The sequence below is a fragment of the Rattus norvegicus genome, chromosome 6 (genome assembly GCF_036323735.1).
Source record: "Rattus norvegicus strain BN/NHsdMcwi chromosome 6, GRCr8, whole genome shotgun sequence".
In the NCBI taxonomy this organism is placed as follows: domain Eukaryota; kingdom Metazoa; phylum Chordata; class Mammalia; order Rodentia; family Muridae; genus Rattus; species Rattus norvegicus.
In genome coordinates this window covers 103,567,993-103,582,749 of record NC_086024.1, presented here as the reverse complement: position 1 = coordinate 103,582,749, position 14,757 = coordinate 103,567,993, and the positions used below count along the sequence as shown (strand labels likewise).

The 14,757-nt window shown below is 47.3% G+C and overlaps 1 protein-coding gene across 8 annotated transcripts in view; it reads right to left on the bottom strand.

Moving 5' to 3' along the window:
* Plekhh1 (pleckstrin homology, MyTH4 and FERM domain containing H1) overlaps positions 1 to 10,446 on the bottom strand; it is a 49,426-nt gene extending 38,980 nt beyond the window's left edge. For 3 of the 8 annotated variants that reach the window (XR_005505523.2, XM_039112288.2, XM_063261930.1), the window contains exon 1: positions 1,070 to 8,192. The gene's annotated coding sequence lies outside the window, so the exon portion shown is untranslated. Of the gene's footprint in view, positions 1 to 1,069; positions 8,193 to 10,195 lie in introns of those variants that run through there. The other 5 variants (XM_039112286.2, XM_039112284.2, XM_039112282.2 and 2 more) reach the window with 5 other exon arrangements.
* Between the last annotated feature and the right edge of the window lie 4,311 nt (positions 10,447 to 14,757).

Below are 14,757 nucleotides of genomic sequence, written 5' to 3'. Positions count from 1 at the left end.
AGTTCCAACTCTCCCTACTGTGTCCCCCTTCTCTCAGCCAGGGCATCCAGAGATAGGACCAGAGGGCTGAGCAGCTTCAGAACAAAACTTAAGACACCTTAAGAAGAACCCGCTTTCTTCTGATTGTTGTCTGTTTTTATATTTTGGTAAATGAACCTTATAAAGAGTTCCAGGCTTTAAATTCTCTTAATTAGTATGCAAAGCATTAGGTTTTATTGTGGTATTTTCAGATAGAAGTTGCTTTTGTCCACTCTCCTCCTCCAACCCGATGCCCCACTTGGCCCAACAGGCACCTTCTTCTATTTCCTGTCACATGCACTCTTGCCCACACCACCTTCTCAGCACCACTCTTCCCTCTCTTGTTCCCTTTCTAGTTTCCCAACTGTTGCTCAACTCTCAACTTGGGAAGATGTAAACAAACACCAACTTCTTCCTCATACAGCACCAACAGCAAATCAAACATAATCCCACCGAAGTCCAGCCTGGGAAATCAATGAATTTATCAGGCTTACTTACAGAACACAGGTGAAGGGCACTTACAGGAATGTGGGAGACTACAAAGCCTTTTCACCCCAGCATGGGTGACAACCTCCCTATAGGAGCATAGATGGTATCTCCTCACTCTAACATTCCAGTTTATATACTCTATCCCACAAGGTCATGTGAAGTGAGGGCAGGAGGTGAGAGGGAAGCTTCAGGAATCTCAGGGGAGGGCCCAATGGCTCTTCCCAACCCTTCCTTCTATGTGGGAACTTCAACAGTCAACAAGCACCATGGGGGTGGGGGAGGTCACTTGTAAATAGTCACAGCTGTTGGGATGAAATGAAGGCTACTCAACTTGGATGGCAGGGCTCTAGAACCTATACCCACCCTTGCTCAAAACCTACACACACACACAGACACATACACACAGACACATATACACAGACACACAGACACACACACAGACACACACACACAGACACACACACATACACACACACACACACACACACACACACACACACACTGAAAGTTAAGATCCACGTGTGACAGGGTTGGGGATTTAGCTCAATGGTAGAGTGCTTACCTAGCAAGCGCAAGGCCCTGGGTTCGGTCCCCAGCTCCGAAAAAAAGAAAAAAGAAAAAAAAAAAAAAAGATCCACGTGTGAGGTAAGAAGAGGTAGAGGTAGAGACTTTCTGAGACCAGGTCACCTTGCTTAATAAAACCATTTCCAGATTTATCGGTTTTTCTAAAGATTTCACGGTTACATTTTTATTTACAGCTGAACAAACCTCCATTTGGCATACACCACATTTCCATTATCCACCCACGGTTGAACTTACAGGTGGGCTCCCTTTGCTTTGTATAATGAACAGTAAGATGGTGACATGGATGAGCAAGCTTGTCGAGTGTCCCACCGAGTTGGTAGGACAGGGAGTCCTTTGGGAATATGCCCAGGAGTAGCACAGCTGAGTCATTTGGAAGTTATACTCTTAATTTTTTATGGCATTTAAAAAAATAACGTGACTGCAATGCGTGGTGTCCATATACTTCTAGGTGTGGTGCCACCCACCAGAGCATGAGGCACCTACCAGGCCACACCCTCAAAGAAAACTGACTCTCCCCTAGGAAGCCATCTATTGTCCATAGCTCCCCAGTTAGGGTGGAGGTTCATGAACTCCTTCCTGGTTTTTAATTTCTGGAGAAACTTCCATGGTAATTGCTATACTGTACTAGATTACGTTTACATTCCTTTTAGCAGTGACTCCCTCTTTCTCCACATCCTTGCCAGCATTTGCTGTCACCTGCTTTCTAGATGGTAGCTATTCCAACTGGATACGAACAGGGCCCCCTTGTTTTTCTTTTTTTTTTCCTCCCCGGAGCTGAGGACCGAACCCAGGGCCTTGCGCTTGCTAGGCAAGCGCTCTACCACTGAGCTAAATCCCCACCCCCTCCCTTGTTTTTCATTTAACTGTCTCCTCAACTGCCATACTGTCAGATCCCATTCTAGGCTCGGCCACTGAAGAAGCAGAGGTCTCTGCCTTGAAGTTTTCCATCACACCACATGTGCCACCCATATGTTGGACAAATAGGAGCAGGGTAAGAGGCTGAGCATAGTAGAGGTGAGAGCCTTGGTGTTTATGAAAACCGTGGATTCCTCTAAAGTGAGCTGCATGGCTACCTGGAAGCAGAGCTCTGGTTCCTGCTTTGGTCCTCTACCTCTGTTGATGTTGGACGGGCTGAGAGTGGACAGGAAACATGCTCTGCTATTCCTTGACAATTTTCTGTTTAGCTGGGGCCTTGCCAATTGTCATCAGATCATCCTGACTGGGAACAAACTCTCACCCTTCATGTCATAAGACGCAAGCCAGAAGACTTCTAGATGTTTTGCTCCAGCCTCTAGTGAAAGCCTTTCACAACCCTAGCCAGGAGTATTTACCCAAAAGCCCCTTACCTGTAGTTTAGATAAGAAAAAACAAAGCAAAACAAAACCTGTTAATAGTTCTGTTGACAGTTCTGTTGATAGTATTCTTTAATGTTACCTGGTTAAGCATTACATATGATCTGTAGGGAAAATGATAAAATATCTTATGGTGACAGTGTGAGGTAAAAACATGTCAAGTAAGATCTGTCAGAATAGTGACAATTTGGGCTGAAGAGATGGCTCAGCAGTTAAGAACACTGACTGTTTTTCTGGAGGACCTGGATTTAATTCCCAGCATCCACGTGGCGACCCCTAACTATCTGTAACTCCAGCTCCAGGGGATCCAAGTCCTCCTTCTGCCCTTTGCCGATGCCTGAGCTTAGCGACAGAGGCACGGGGTGACGTGAATGCCGTGCAGACTCACATGCAGGCCAAACACCCACACATAAAATAAAAAGTTAAAAAGTATACAACCGTGACCTGAACAAGGACAACAGCAGCAGACACCCTAACACAGAAAGGGGAAGCTCATAAGGCCTCAACCTTAGACATCCCGAGAGCTGGAGAAATAGTCTTCCCCAGGGAGAGAAAACTGCTGTCCAGTACCAAATGGTCAGCCCTGGAATACAGCAGATAAGCAACATATGGACTGAGGAAGTTATGTTTATAACAGAGAGGAATACATATTTTGATGACGGACAGTAGTGGTGTTCACCTTAAATCCCAGCACTTGTGAGGCAGAAGCAGTAAGAGTTCCATGCCAGCCTAGTCTACAGAGTTTCAGGACAATCAGGGCTATACAAAGAAACCCTGTCTCAAAAGACAAAAATAAAAAATAAATTTAACAGATGTGTGTTTGTGTTTGTTGCGGGAAATCAAACTCAGGATTTCATATGTTCTAGAGGTTCAGGAATGCTAGGTGACCTCCCTGCCTCTCAGCTATACCTCACCTCTAACTGCTGATGATCTGGGAAGCTGGGTGATAGGTCTATGGAAGTTTGTTATACTACTCTTTCTACTTGAAAATATGCTTGTTAATTTCTATAATAAAACGTGTTGTGCTTTGAGAGCTTCTCTCAGTCTTCAGGAGCCATGAGGCCTCTACCCAGTTACTTCCTGTGCTGTGGCCAGGTAGTAACAGTACCCAGCAGCAATTGTGAGCTTCTTCCGTGGTGAATTGACAACATTGTTTCTCCCTTCACACTTGACTGTGATTAATAGATCTCTCCCATTGTGGTTTGGTTTGTTGTCTTTGAGACAGGGTCTCACGGTGTAGCCCTGGCTATTCTGGAACTTGCTATGTAGAGAAGGCTGGCCTTGAACTCACAGAGCTCTGCCTCCCTTTGCCTCTGTCTCTAGAGTGCTGGCACTAAAAGTGTGTGACACTGTGGTAAGTGGTGCTAGGCCTCTCCAGTTAGGCTTTACAAATAAGGACTTCTTGAATCCTTAGTGTACAGCAGTCACTTCAGGTCAACCTAGAACCTATAAGACACTATTGTCCATACACAGAAAGTCACTGAGGAAGAACGTGAACAACTTCTACGAGAAGTGCACTGGAGTTCTGATTCCAAAACCCATTCAAAATCAAAATAAAATAAGAAAAAGAAAAAGAGACTGGTGGCACAGCGGGTACAGGTCAGAAGTAGTACACCTGCTTGCCTAGTGTACTTGAGGCATTGAGTTTGAGTGGGCCAGTGGCACATCAGGTGGCAGGCATTCTATTCCTGATTGCGCAAAGCATAGGACAAAGTGTTAGAATTGTCAAATGTCTTTCAGAAGCCTTAGAACTAAGGTAAACCTATAGCCCAGATTTTCCAAGGCGTCTGGGGCTCCAATATTCTGCTACCACAAGCCTCAATAAACACAGACACTCACCTGTCCGCAGCCCCGGAGAGAAGAGCAGAACAATTGAGCCACTGATAGGTCTATTGTCTGATTCTTTCGGCTCTGGGATCCTCTAAACACTGGACACATGACCTAAGCCCAGAAGTGTCATTCTAGACAATAGGGACATTGTGACCTCCGAGCCAGTCCCACTTCAAAAGACTGGGACCGACTGGAACAAGCAGGAAGACAAAAGACAAAAACAAACCTTGAGCTTATCTGAGCTAAGATCTCACCGCTGTAAAGACAAACAGAGTCTAGGAGGGCTGGGAGAAGACTGGGAAGCTCCACGTTCTGAGTCTCCTTGTCCTTGGGGAAGCGTGTTTTTCATCCCATAAACAGGAAAAGTGGTAGATCTGAGGCTGGGACAGGGGGAGTCTTGTTCTCTGGTGCAGGGCTAAGGACTAACACACCTAAAAAAAAAAAAAGGCTACAGGTTGAGAGGTAGGACACTGGGAATTTGGTGACTTGAGTTTGATTTAAACACTTACGTCCTTCTTTTGATTGTTCAAACTGCTGCAGAGATTCCCTTAGATTCCAGGGAGTGCTTTCTCCATTGAATCTCCATGACTTCATAGTTGTAGACTAGCAAGTGATCTGGTTAATCCTTCTCCCCTCTTTGGGGATGCTGACAGGCCCTGAGAAGGCTGGGGCTCCAGTTAGGCGTGCCTTGGCACGTGAAGTGATTTAAAGGTTTGAAGTCAGATCTAGAGTAAGGGGTATCCACTGCCAAGTCAAAGGCCTGGAGGCTCTTCAGGCTGAAGCAGGTGGTAGGGCCTACGGCTATAAAGCAGGAGAAGTGAAGGGAAGATGCCAACAAACTCTGCCTCCTAAGTCTTGTAGGTGTACCACACAAAAAAACATCCAAGGATAAACAGAAAGGAATACCTGGCATTTAAGAAATGCTGTGTGTGTGTGTGTGTGTGTGTGTGTGTGTGTGTGTGTGTGTACGTACACAAATGTCAAAGCCAGAGATCAATATCAAGTGTTGTCCTCAACACTCTCCATTTTATTTATTTATTTATTTATTTATTTATTTACTTATTTATTTATTTTTTGGTTCTTTTTTTTTTTTCGGAGCTGGGGACCGAACCCAGGGCCTTGCGCTTCCTAGGTAAGCGCTCTACCACTGAGCTAAATCCCCAGCCCCTCCATTTTATTTACTTATGAGTTTGTTTCTGTTTTTTGAGACCAGGTCTTCCACTGAACATGGAGCTCACTGGCCAACAGGTTCCTGGGATTCTCATGTCTCAGCCTCCCCAGAGCTGGGATTTCAGGTATGTGGCCACACCCTGTTGTTGTTGTTGTTGCTGTACTTGTTGTTTTTAAAATAAGAATGCCGGAGTTCAAACCCAGGTTCTCAGGCTCTGTGGCTAAAGCTTAATCAACCCAAACCCCAGTTCTTAACTTTTCAAAGCACCGCAACATGTGAACTTGTGAGAGAGCAAATATAATTGTTCACAGTGAACACGAGAGGTAACATGCACATGTGATCCCTTCAGAGACCAACAGGGAAGAACAGGACTGAACCAAGAATCAATGCTGTCCCAACACCGACAGCCTTGCTCTTTCTGCAAGGATGCTTCAGTGACGGTAGACATCAGTGGTACCTGGCCAGCTTAGAACAAACGTACAACAGCCAAAGAAGTCAACCAGACAGACTGAGGGGGATGTAGCTTAATGAGCTGGAAACAGACCCAGCACTGTTGGATTTTGTTTGTTTTTTCTTCCTTCTCCACAGTTTTGTTGGGAAGCTACAACACACACAAGAAGTGAGGAGACTCATACAATAAATTCCTGTGTCCTCCAGTCAGCAACAACTTCATCATCCCATGTCCACTTGTCTGAAACCTGTTCTTCCTCTTGCTGTTACTAGGGCCCAAAAGGCTGAATGCATGACATAGACCAGATGATCTGCAGGGCCCTACCTGCTGTCCTGAAGCTCTGCATTCCCAGCATCCTGGACATGGTGTCATAGAGGCCCCACAGGGGCAACGCTGTAGGCAAGGGCTGGGGTTAGTAGAAAGGGTAGTGGAGAAAAGACACAAGACCAGTTTGGTGACTTTGGACTCAGTCCGTATCAGGGAAAACACAAATTTGCTATGAGATTGCTCAGATGAATTTAGCCAGAAATAGACAAAATGCTGACATTTAACTTAATTTGGCTAACTTACGGTGACTCCTATGTGAGCAGTAAGGCTGTTAAAGATGGTCTATCTTTCAAGCCTTCAAGTCTGGTTACTGCAGACCCAGGACCGCACAACACTTCCAATAACATTAGCAGAAGGTGAGGAAGGCCAGGGTTGGTGGCGCACATGTGTAATTCCAGCACTCTGGAGGCTGAGGCAGAGGGTTCGCTAGTAAGAAATTTCCGAAAAGGAGAAAGGGTAGGGGGACGAGGGAGAAAGAAGGAAGAAAGGAGGAGGATGAAACAAAGAGGAAGAAGAGAAAGGAAGGGAGATGAGGAGGAGAGTGATGCATTTCTGGAATGTGGGGACATTAGGGCCCCGTGTGACTTTCATTTCTAGGGATGGGCTCTCACCTAATCTGAGTGCTACTCTCTTAAAAGCCAACTGTGGGAAAGGAAGACCACCCCGCCTCCTTCTGATGCATCTGGGCGGATGGTGAACAAGCACAGGGATCCCTCTGATCTCAGCACCTCTCTCTGAACACCAACAAATACTCTACCTCATCCCATCCTTCAGACCGCATTGGAGGAGATGCGGGAAGGCAGGAGCACACATGCCCTATCCCCTGAGAACCGAAGGATCAAAAGAAAGAGAAGCAGCAGAGCTCTGAAGATCCCAAGCTCAGACCAAACAACCTGGGTCTGGATACTGGGTCACACACTAAACAGTCCATGTGCTTGACTCCTCTGGTCCCCGGTTCCACGCTGAAACTGACAGCAGTGTTTGAAAGCAAGAGCAGTGATACCGGGTGAGACCTATGAAGCCGTCAACATTCAGCTATCTTTATGACCGTCAGAACATCAAATCCAAGCTGGGCAGGGTAGTTCACAACTGTAACCCCAGCACTTAGGAGGCTAAAACAGGGAAACAGCCTCAAATTCCAGGACAGCCTGTGCTATGGAGTGAGACTGCCTCAAACAAACAAAGGTAACGTCATCTGGGTGTGATGTCCCGTATTCCCAGTGCCTGAGAACCAGAGCTAGGAGGGACGAGCTCTAGGATAACCCAGGGGTGGGGTGGGTAGCTATCCCAGGGTTCTGTGTACTTAGTATGTGTGAGGGCCAGGGTTCTGCTATACCTGTACTATGGACAGGGAGCGGGGGAGGAGTTGGGGAGACGCTGCACAGAAATTCCTTGAAATTTTAAGAGTATTATCTAAGGCTGACCCCTGCTGAGTTTATAAGCACTCAATAACTGACAGCTAATGTTCCCCAGACATATGAGGTTATGCGGTTCACGTGGGATGCCAGTACTTTTAAATAATCACAATGTCTTATTATAATTTTTCAGTATTAAAAAAGGAGTGTAAGGAGGTACACAGTAAAGCTTCTTCCCACCACTGAACTTCAACAGCTATTATTATTATTTTTTTTTTAGAGCTTTCCACAGTACATAAACAAGACAGGGTTTCTCTGTATAACAGTCCTGGCTGTTCTGAAACTCACTGTAGATCAGGCTGGCCTTGAACTCACAGAGATCTACAGAGATCTGCCTGTGTCTGTCTTCCATGTGCTGGGACTAAAAGCATGTACCATCACTGCCTGGCCAGAGTACAAGCATAACATACACACACACACACACACACACACACACACACACACACACACACAAACACACAAACACACACACATATATGCGCTATACCCGTACAATGTATGGATGGATGGATATATAATGTGTGTGTTTGCTTGTGTTGGTGCCCTCAGAGACCAGAGGGAGGGCAGATGGAATGGAGTTGGAGTTACCATGGATGAAGATGCTGGGAACCAAACTCAGATCCCCTGCAAGAGCAGTAAGCAGTAAGTAACTGCTGAGCCATGTCTACAGCCTGACACACTAGATCCACTGTACTTAACAGCAGAACTCAGAGCTCTTCTCCTCAGCATACATCCTTACGGTGTGCCTCCCGGCTGTTCAAGAACCTTAGTGCATCCTATTGTGAGGCTATTATGTGATCTTATTTAAGAATCCCTCGTCGATGGGCATTTGAGTGCTTTCCAACCTTTTGCTAAAATAAGCATCACGACAATGAATATTGGATGTCTGTGCCTCGCTTTATATGTATTAGCATATATCTGAAGGACAGTCCTGGAAATGGGATCAGAGGATTAAGTAATGTACATTGTATAGCGCACTCCCTGGGGGCTCTCCTAATTCATACCTCAGTCAACAGTAAGTGCCTGTTCTTCAAATCAGACTCCAGCTTTTGGTGTTCACTCAGTGTCTTATTATGTAGCCTAGGCAGGCCTGGAACTTGCTACACAGTCGACTTTGAATCTGTATTCCCGACTTCCTTACCCTCCCAAGTATGCTGATTATAGGGACGGACCACCACGCTGGAGCCAGCTACTGGTAGAGGGTCAGACAGGGTTAGACAGATTATTGGTCCATCCATAGACTACAGATGGTGGCTCAGCACCCGTGTGCAGTGAGGGAGGGAATTCCAGCACCTAAACATTATACGCAGCCTTGTAGAGATCAGGAATAGAATTAGGAGATGAGCTGGGTGTGGGGGTGTCACCAGCACTAGACAGGCTGAGGCAGGAGGACTGTTGAGAGACTCAGAAAGGAAATAAAGGGGAAGGAGAAAGAGACAAATGGAGAAAAATAGAGTGTAGAGAAAAAAATACACCATGAAGAGTAGCATGAGAGGGACACACTTCTATTGCTGATGATCATTTCAGTCAGAAGGGCAGCACATTATTTTAGGCTAATTGTTCATTTCCCTAAGTTTGGAACCACAAAGTGAACTATATCACAAGCCAAACTCTGAGTAAGTCCTGTAGGCAGCTAGGAAGGCAATGGACAGTATCACATTTGGAATCTAGAAGGCTTAGGTTTGAGTTCTGTCTCTCCGTGACCTTTACGGTCTTTCACTATAACCTTGGGCAAGACACAAGTTTTCTGAGTCCTAGTTTCCTCCTTCGCAGGGAAAGGTGAATAGATTGTTAAACTGAATGTCGACTATTTCCACCACACAGTGTCCAGAACAAGACAATCCGGAAAGTTTGGTGCTGAGGAATTGATAGCTACTACATTGAGGGCAAAGTTTGAAATTCAAATAACGATCTTTCGAGCATTCTCCTGGAACCCGGAATTTATCAAGTGTCAGTAAGTTTTATGAGCTGGATTTACAGTAGAAGCTGATGAAGATCCTGACAGGGAGGAAGTATGCTGAAGGAGCAACAGGGAGAACATTCTATTTCCACAGGAGGGTCTTGCCACCCTCCGGGGGAGGCATATTCCTAAGACTGCTAAGCCCCAAAGCCCCTGATATCACTCAGAGCCCAACCTGTGCTCTTTTCTGCTTGGCCAGACGTGTCAGTAAGAGTTTTCAGCCTGACTCAAGACTCCTAGGAGAGACATTCAGAAGTCACATTAACAACCTAGAACGAGGTGCTGAGGGGAGCGGAAGGGTTGAGCAGAGAGCCCTGGGGTGGAAGGAAGCCTGCACGTACATCCCAGAGACCTTCCCAGGAGCAACTGGATCAAGCCGGCCCCAAACGCCAGTACCTACTGCGGGAGGGGCAGTCACCGCCTCCCAGTGCTGGTATCAAGGAGCTCCGGGTTGCCTGCGCCCGTCCCGCGGCTCCCAGGTAAAGAGGCACCTGCTCCAGAGTCGCCCTCCCAGCCGCGAGGAGTCAGCCTCGTTCGCCCAGCCGAACGCCCTCTCCCGGCGGCACACCCCCAGCCCTCCCGACCCGCCCGGCTCACCTGAGTGAGCTGCCGGGAGTCCCGCCGCGACCCCGGCCGCCACGCGCGCCTCTGCCCCGCAGTGGCTCTCCCCGAGTGCCGGGAGGCCGCCGGGTCTCCGCTCCTCCGCAGCAGGGGTCGCGGTGGGCGTGGCGGGCCGAGGCCGGAGCCTGGAAGTTCCCCGGAGCTCCGCACAAAGCCCGCCCCGGCGCAGGGTGCAGCGCCGCGCCCGCTGTGTCCGCACCGCGCTCGGCGGGCAGCTCGCGGCCAGGCACAGGAAATGACCTCAGCAGCCGCAGCCTCCCACCGCGGGGCGCGGCCGGGGCCGCCCGGAGGGCTGGCTGCGCGCTGCGACCCCCAGACAGCGTGGGACCCCCGCGGGATGCTCACTAGACCGGATCCTTCCTCCCCCGAAGGAGGTCCAAGCGAGTGTCTAGCCACCTGTAAGAACGTCCCACCTCGTTATTGGGAGCAGTCTGTACTGGAGTTAAGAGAGAAAGGGGAGCGTGTCACTACAGTTCCAGGAGACCTTGTTTGTTTGTGTATGTCTTAACTTATTTTAAAGGCGACAGTCAGGGAGCCAGAGGGCAAAGAGCCCTTGTTTGCAATACCTAACTCGCACAATAATAATTACACCTCCAGAGGGCGTGGGACACTAATAGATATTTGGTTAGGGGATGGGGCTGAAGAAGATGCAGATGAATTTTAGTTAAGAAGGAAGGAGCCCCGGGTTCTGGGTTTGATTCCCAGCACAAAAAGAGAGATGATGGCCGGGGAGGGCGGGGGGGGGGGGCTGCCTTTCCCAATTCCATAGACTGTACTGAAACAAAACACCACGGGCCTAGAATATTCACTCCAAGCACTCACAAAGAAAAATCCCCAGCCCCACCCCAGGTTTAAATCTGAATCTGGGAGTGGGAGTGGAGAGGGGAATTGCCCCTGGAGCAAACCTCCTCAGGCATTCTCATGCACAGTTTTGAAAGCTCGGGCACTAAGGAAGGCAGTTAAACTGGGTGGGTAGGACGCCAAGTGCCTTTACGGGCAAGACCTCTGGGTTTTGTAAAGCAGAGACTCATCCCTACACTTTAAATATGCTCGAGGTAATCAAGAGCATAGTATGAATTTCAAATACAGACGGCTAAGAATGGACACCAAGTCTTTCTCACTTTTTGGCAGACCAGCGCTACCCAAATACAACTATTGTCATGTAAATTATGCATACTCATATAAATATTTGTGTTCATATGCATTTGTCTATATCCATATGTATGTATTCACAATCACCTTTTAACACTAATTAAGCAGCGCTTCTTTTTACTCCCCCCCTCCCCCTACTCCCAGATGGGATCACACCATGTATCTCCCTCCCTTGCTGGTCTGTAACCCACCTTGTAGATGAGCCTGGCCTTGAACCCACAGAGTTCTGCCGGCCGCTGCCTCCAGAATGCCAGGACTAAAGATGTGTGCCGCCCCACCCAGCTTGCTTTTTACTCCTGACCTTATCATTCATAGACACTAAGTATGATGTATTATCCACTTACATTTGTAATAACAAACTGAAACTTTAGGTCATTAGCTTGTGATTGTTTCTGGCGTTCAGACACCTGAGGTGGGAAGAAGGTCACCGCATGCCTTGGCTTCAAGGATCCCTTAGGGAACCTTTGGGAAGTGAGGATGAAATCCGGTCTGAACCAATTTGGACCCTTGTTGGTGGTAGAGTTCTCCTATTGGCATGAGCAGAGGCCATTGACAAATGACCGCTTATACATTCCTTTATGTTAAATGGCCAAGACCAAATCAGCCAAATGTTCATGTACCAGCAAGCAGGCACAAAATAGTTACCTACCCTACTTAAAGGCAGGCCAACAGTTGACCTTATCTGCTTCATGCAAAGGCAGCAGGGCCCAGATAATCTTCCTCGCTGATTCTGTGCCGTGAAAACCACTTATTTCACCCAGGAAAGATTATTTCTCTCAAGCACATTAAGACCTAGTTAGTGTTGGATACATATTTCCATGGCCTTTGAAGTGTTTATGTAGCCAAGTTCTGGAGTACAGATTCATGACTAGACCATCTCAGATGCTAACCTCACTTCTGGGGTAGAGGAGGAGTCTGTTTGTATACACACACTAGAAAGCTGAGGCTGGAACGCTGACTAACCATACAGAGTAGGTATAATAGTGTCTTAGTCTGGTCCCGGGTTCCCAGACAGCACTGTGGGAATAAGGGGAACCGGTCACCAAAGAGACCAGTTCAAGTCCCTACTTTGTCACTTTAGGGGTCATGTGACTTCCCAGATGTTGCTGGATTTCCTGGGTTAATTTTTCCTTTGGAAAGTGTTGTTAGCAATAGGTTCTTTAGGAAGAATTAGCTGAGGGAGTAGCTGGAGAGATGTCTCCCAGCTCAAGAGTGCGTGCAGTCCTTCCAGAGTACTTGAATTCAGTTCCCATCACCCACATTCTATGGTGTCTCACAGCTGCCTGAAACTTCAGCTTTGGGGGGATCTAACACCCTTTTCTGACCTCCTTGGGCACCCATACACGTGGTGTACCCAGGCAGACATAAACATACGTATACATAAATAGAAATTAAAAATAAATCTGAGGGGCTGGAGAGATGGCTCAGCAGTTAAGAGCACTGACTGCTCTTCCCGAGGTCCTGAATTCAATTCCCAGCAACCACATGGTGGCTCACAACCATCTGTAATGAGATCTGATCCCCTCTTCTGATGTGTCTGAAGATAGCTACAGTGTACTCACATACATGAAGTAAATAAATACAATCTTTAAAAAGAAATCTGAAAGAATTAAATGAGACAATATGGAAGCTGACATTTAGCAGGAGACCTATCTATGGCAGCTTTTGTTATTTGATCTTTGAACAAATATTTTCTGGAGGTCAAATGTTTCCCAGACGCTCTAGTAAAGTCTGGGGTAGGGGATATAAAAATGGTCAAGACCGCTATCTGCTCTTAAAGAGCCCCTTTGTTACAGGACTGCAATTCCCGTCTCTCCTGGATGGAGAAACAGGAGAACTCCAGAACTCTAGAATTACAGAGTGATTAGCAAGTCATGTTCTCCTGAGACTGCCTGTTTTCTCTGAGCAGGTCCTGGGCTGCAAAGAACCAGGCCCCCTCCATTCACTAATACCTGCTCGAATCAATGCAGCCTTCCTTCTGCCCACTGCTTTTAGAAGATTAGAGAGGGATAAGCAGAGGAGAAAGCAGGGAGAAACCCAGGTTTCTAGGAATGGGGAAGTAGGGATAGTCCTAGTCTAACCTCTGCCTCATAGCCAGGGGTAGAGCATAGTAGTCCTTAGGGAAGTCAAGAGGTCATTTACTGCTGAACCTTTGGGGGCAGCTAGGGAATTATGGAGTTGAGCCAAGATTGGGGTCATCGTCTTAAGGTGGCCTAGATGAACAGTGATTGGACATGCAGAGAAGTGTCCGATGGAAGGTCTGGAGGTGGGGTTGAGGATGAATGAATGAATGAATGAATGAATGAATGTTGAAGGCAGATGAGCAAAAGGTGTCCCCACTTCTAGTATTCCCTGTTCTCCCACCTGCCCATCCAGCTGCTCGCCAATACATGTCTTAACTACCTGCTGTTCAGAAGATAGACTTTAGAGCACCATATGTCTACCCTAGACTCCTGGCTAGTCCAGAGGATGCAGGATGGACCACACATAGCTACATGATCTGCGGAGTCAGAGGGAGCCAGACAGAGGATGGGGAAGTCAGGCCTTTTCCTCTGTAAAACAGGAGTCAGTCATTTCCTAAAATGGTGGAGATCAAAGGCCTGTCCTAGTGTCTGGCGTATTATAAGCATGTAGGAATTGTTCTTCAATGAAAAGCGATCCTGAAGGAATAAAGGCAGAAAGGATTGCCACGATGCTAAAGGAAACAAGACAGGATGGGATGGAAAGGGACTCTGGCCAAGGAAGACCCTGAAGAGTGGATAGACAGATTTCCAATCTGACTTCACATTATAACATTCTGAGAGCACTGATTAAAACCCTAGATTCCAGGTCCCACCAATGGCCTTTTGAATCAGCAGACCTGGGGGTGCATAGGATGCTGTGTTTTCTCTTTCTCAGGACTCGTCGGGTGTCTGTATTGACTAGTAGACCAGACATCATATTCTGACATTTCTGTGATTGCCTCAGAGAATAGCAGCCCCAGATGGAAACACAGGGTAGAACGGATATAATTACAACATTATGTCAATGCAAAATGATCTGCCCAGTGCAGCTGTGGGCAAGAAGGAGCCAGGCAGGGGCGGCTCAGTGCGATGAGAACAGAAGAAAGGGAAAAATAAGCTGAGTTGTGGACTGTAGAAAATGAGGACCAGGCATATCTAGCCAGTTCTAGATCATCCCAGGGCTTGTATTGCAGTTTTACGTGGCCTGTTTTTCTCTCATCTCTCATCGAAGATAAAAACAAAGGCCTGCTCAGATCAACTCAGGAAGGGATGAGCTGTTCTAAGTGGGTGGCAGGTTCTCCATGCTGGGAGAAACCCTGGGAAAGAAGCCAAGAAAATTCAAGTCAGTTACAGAGCTAGTCGTATGGCCTTTGGCTCCTTTTC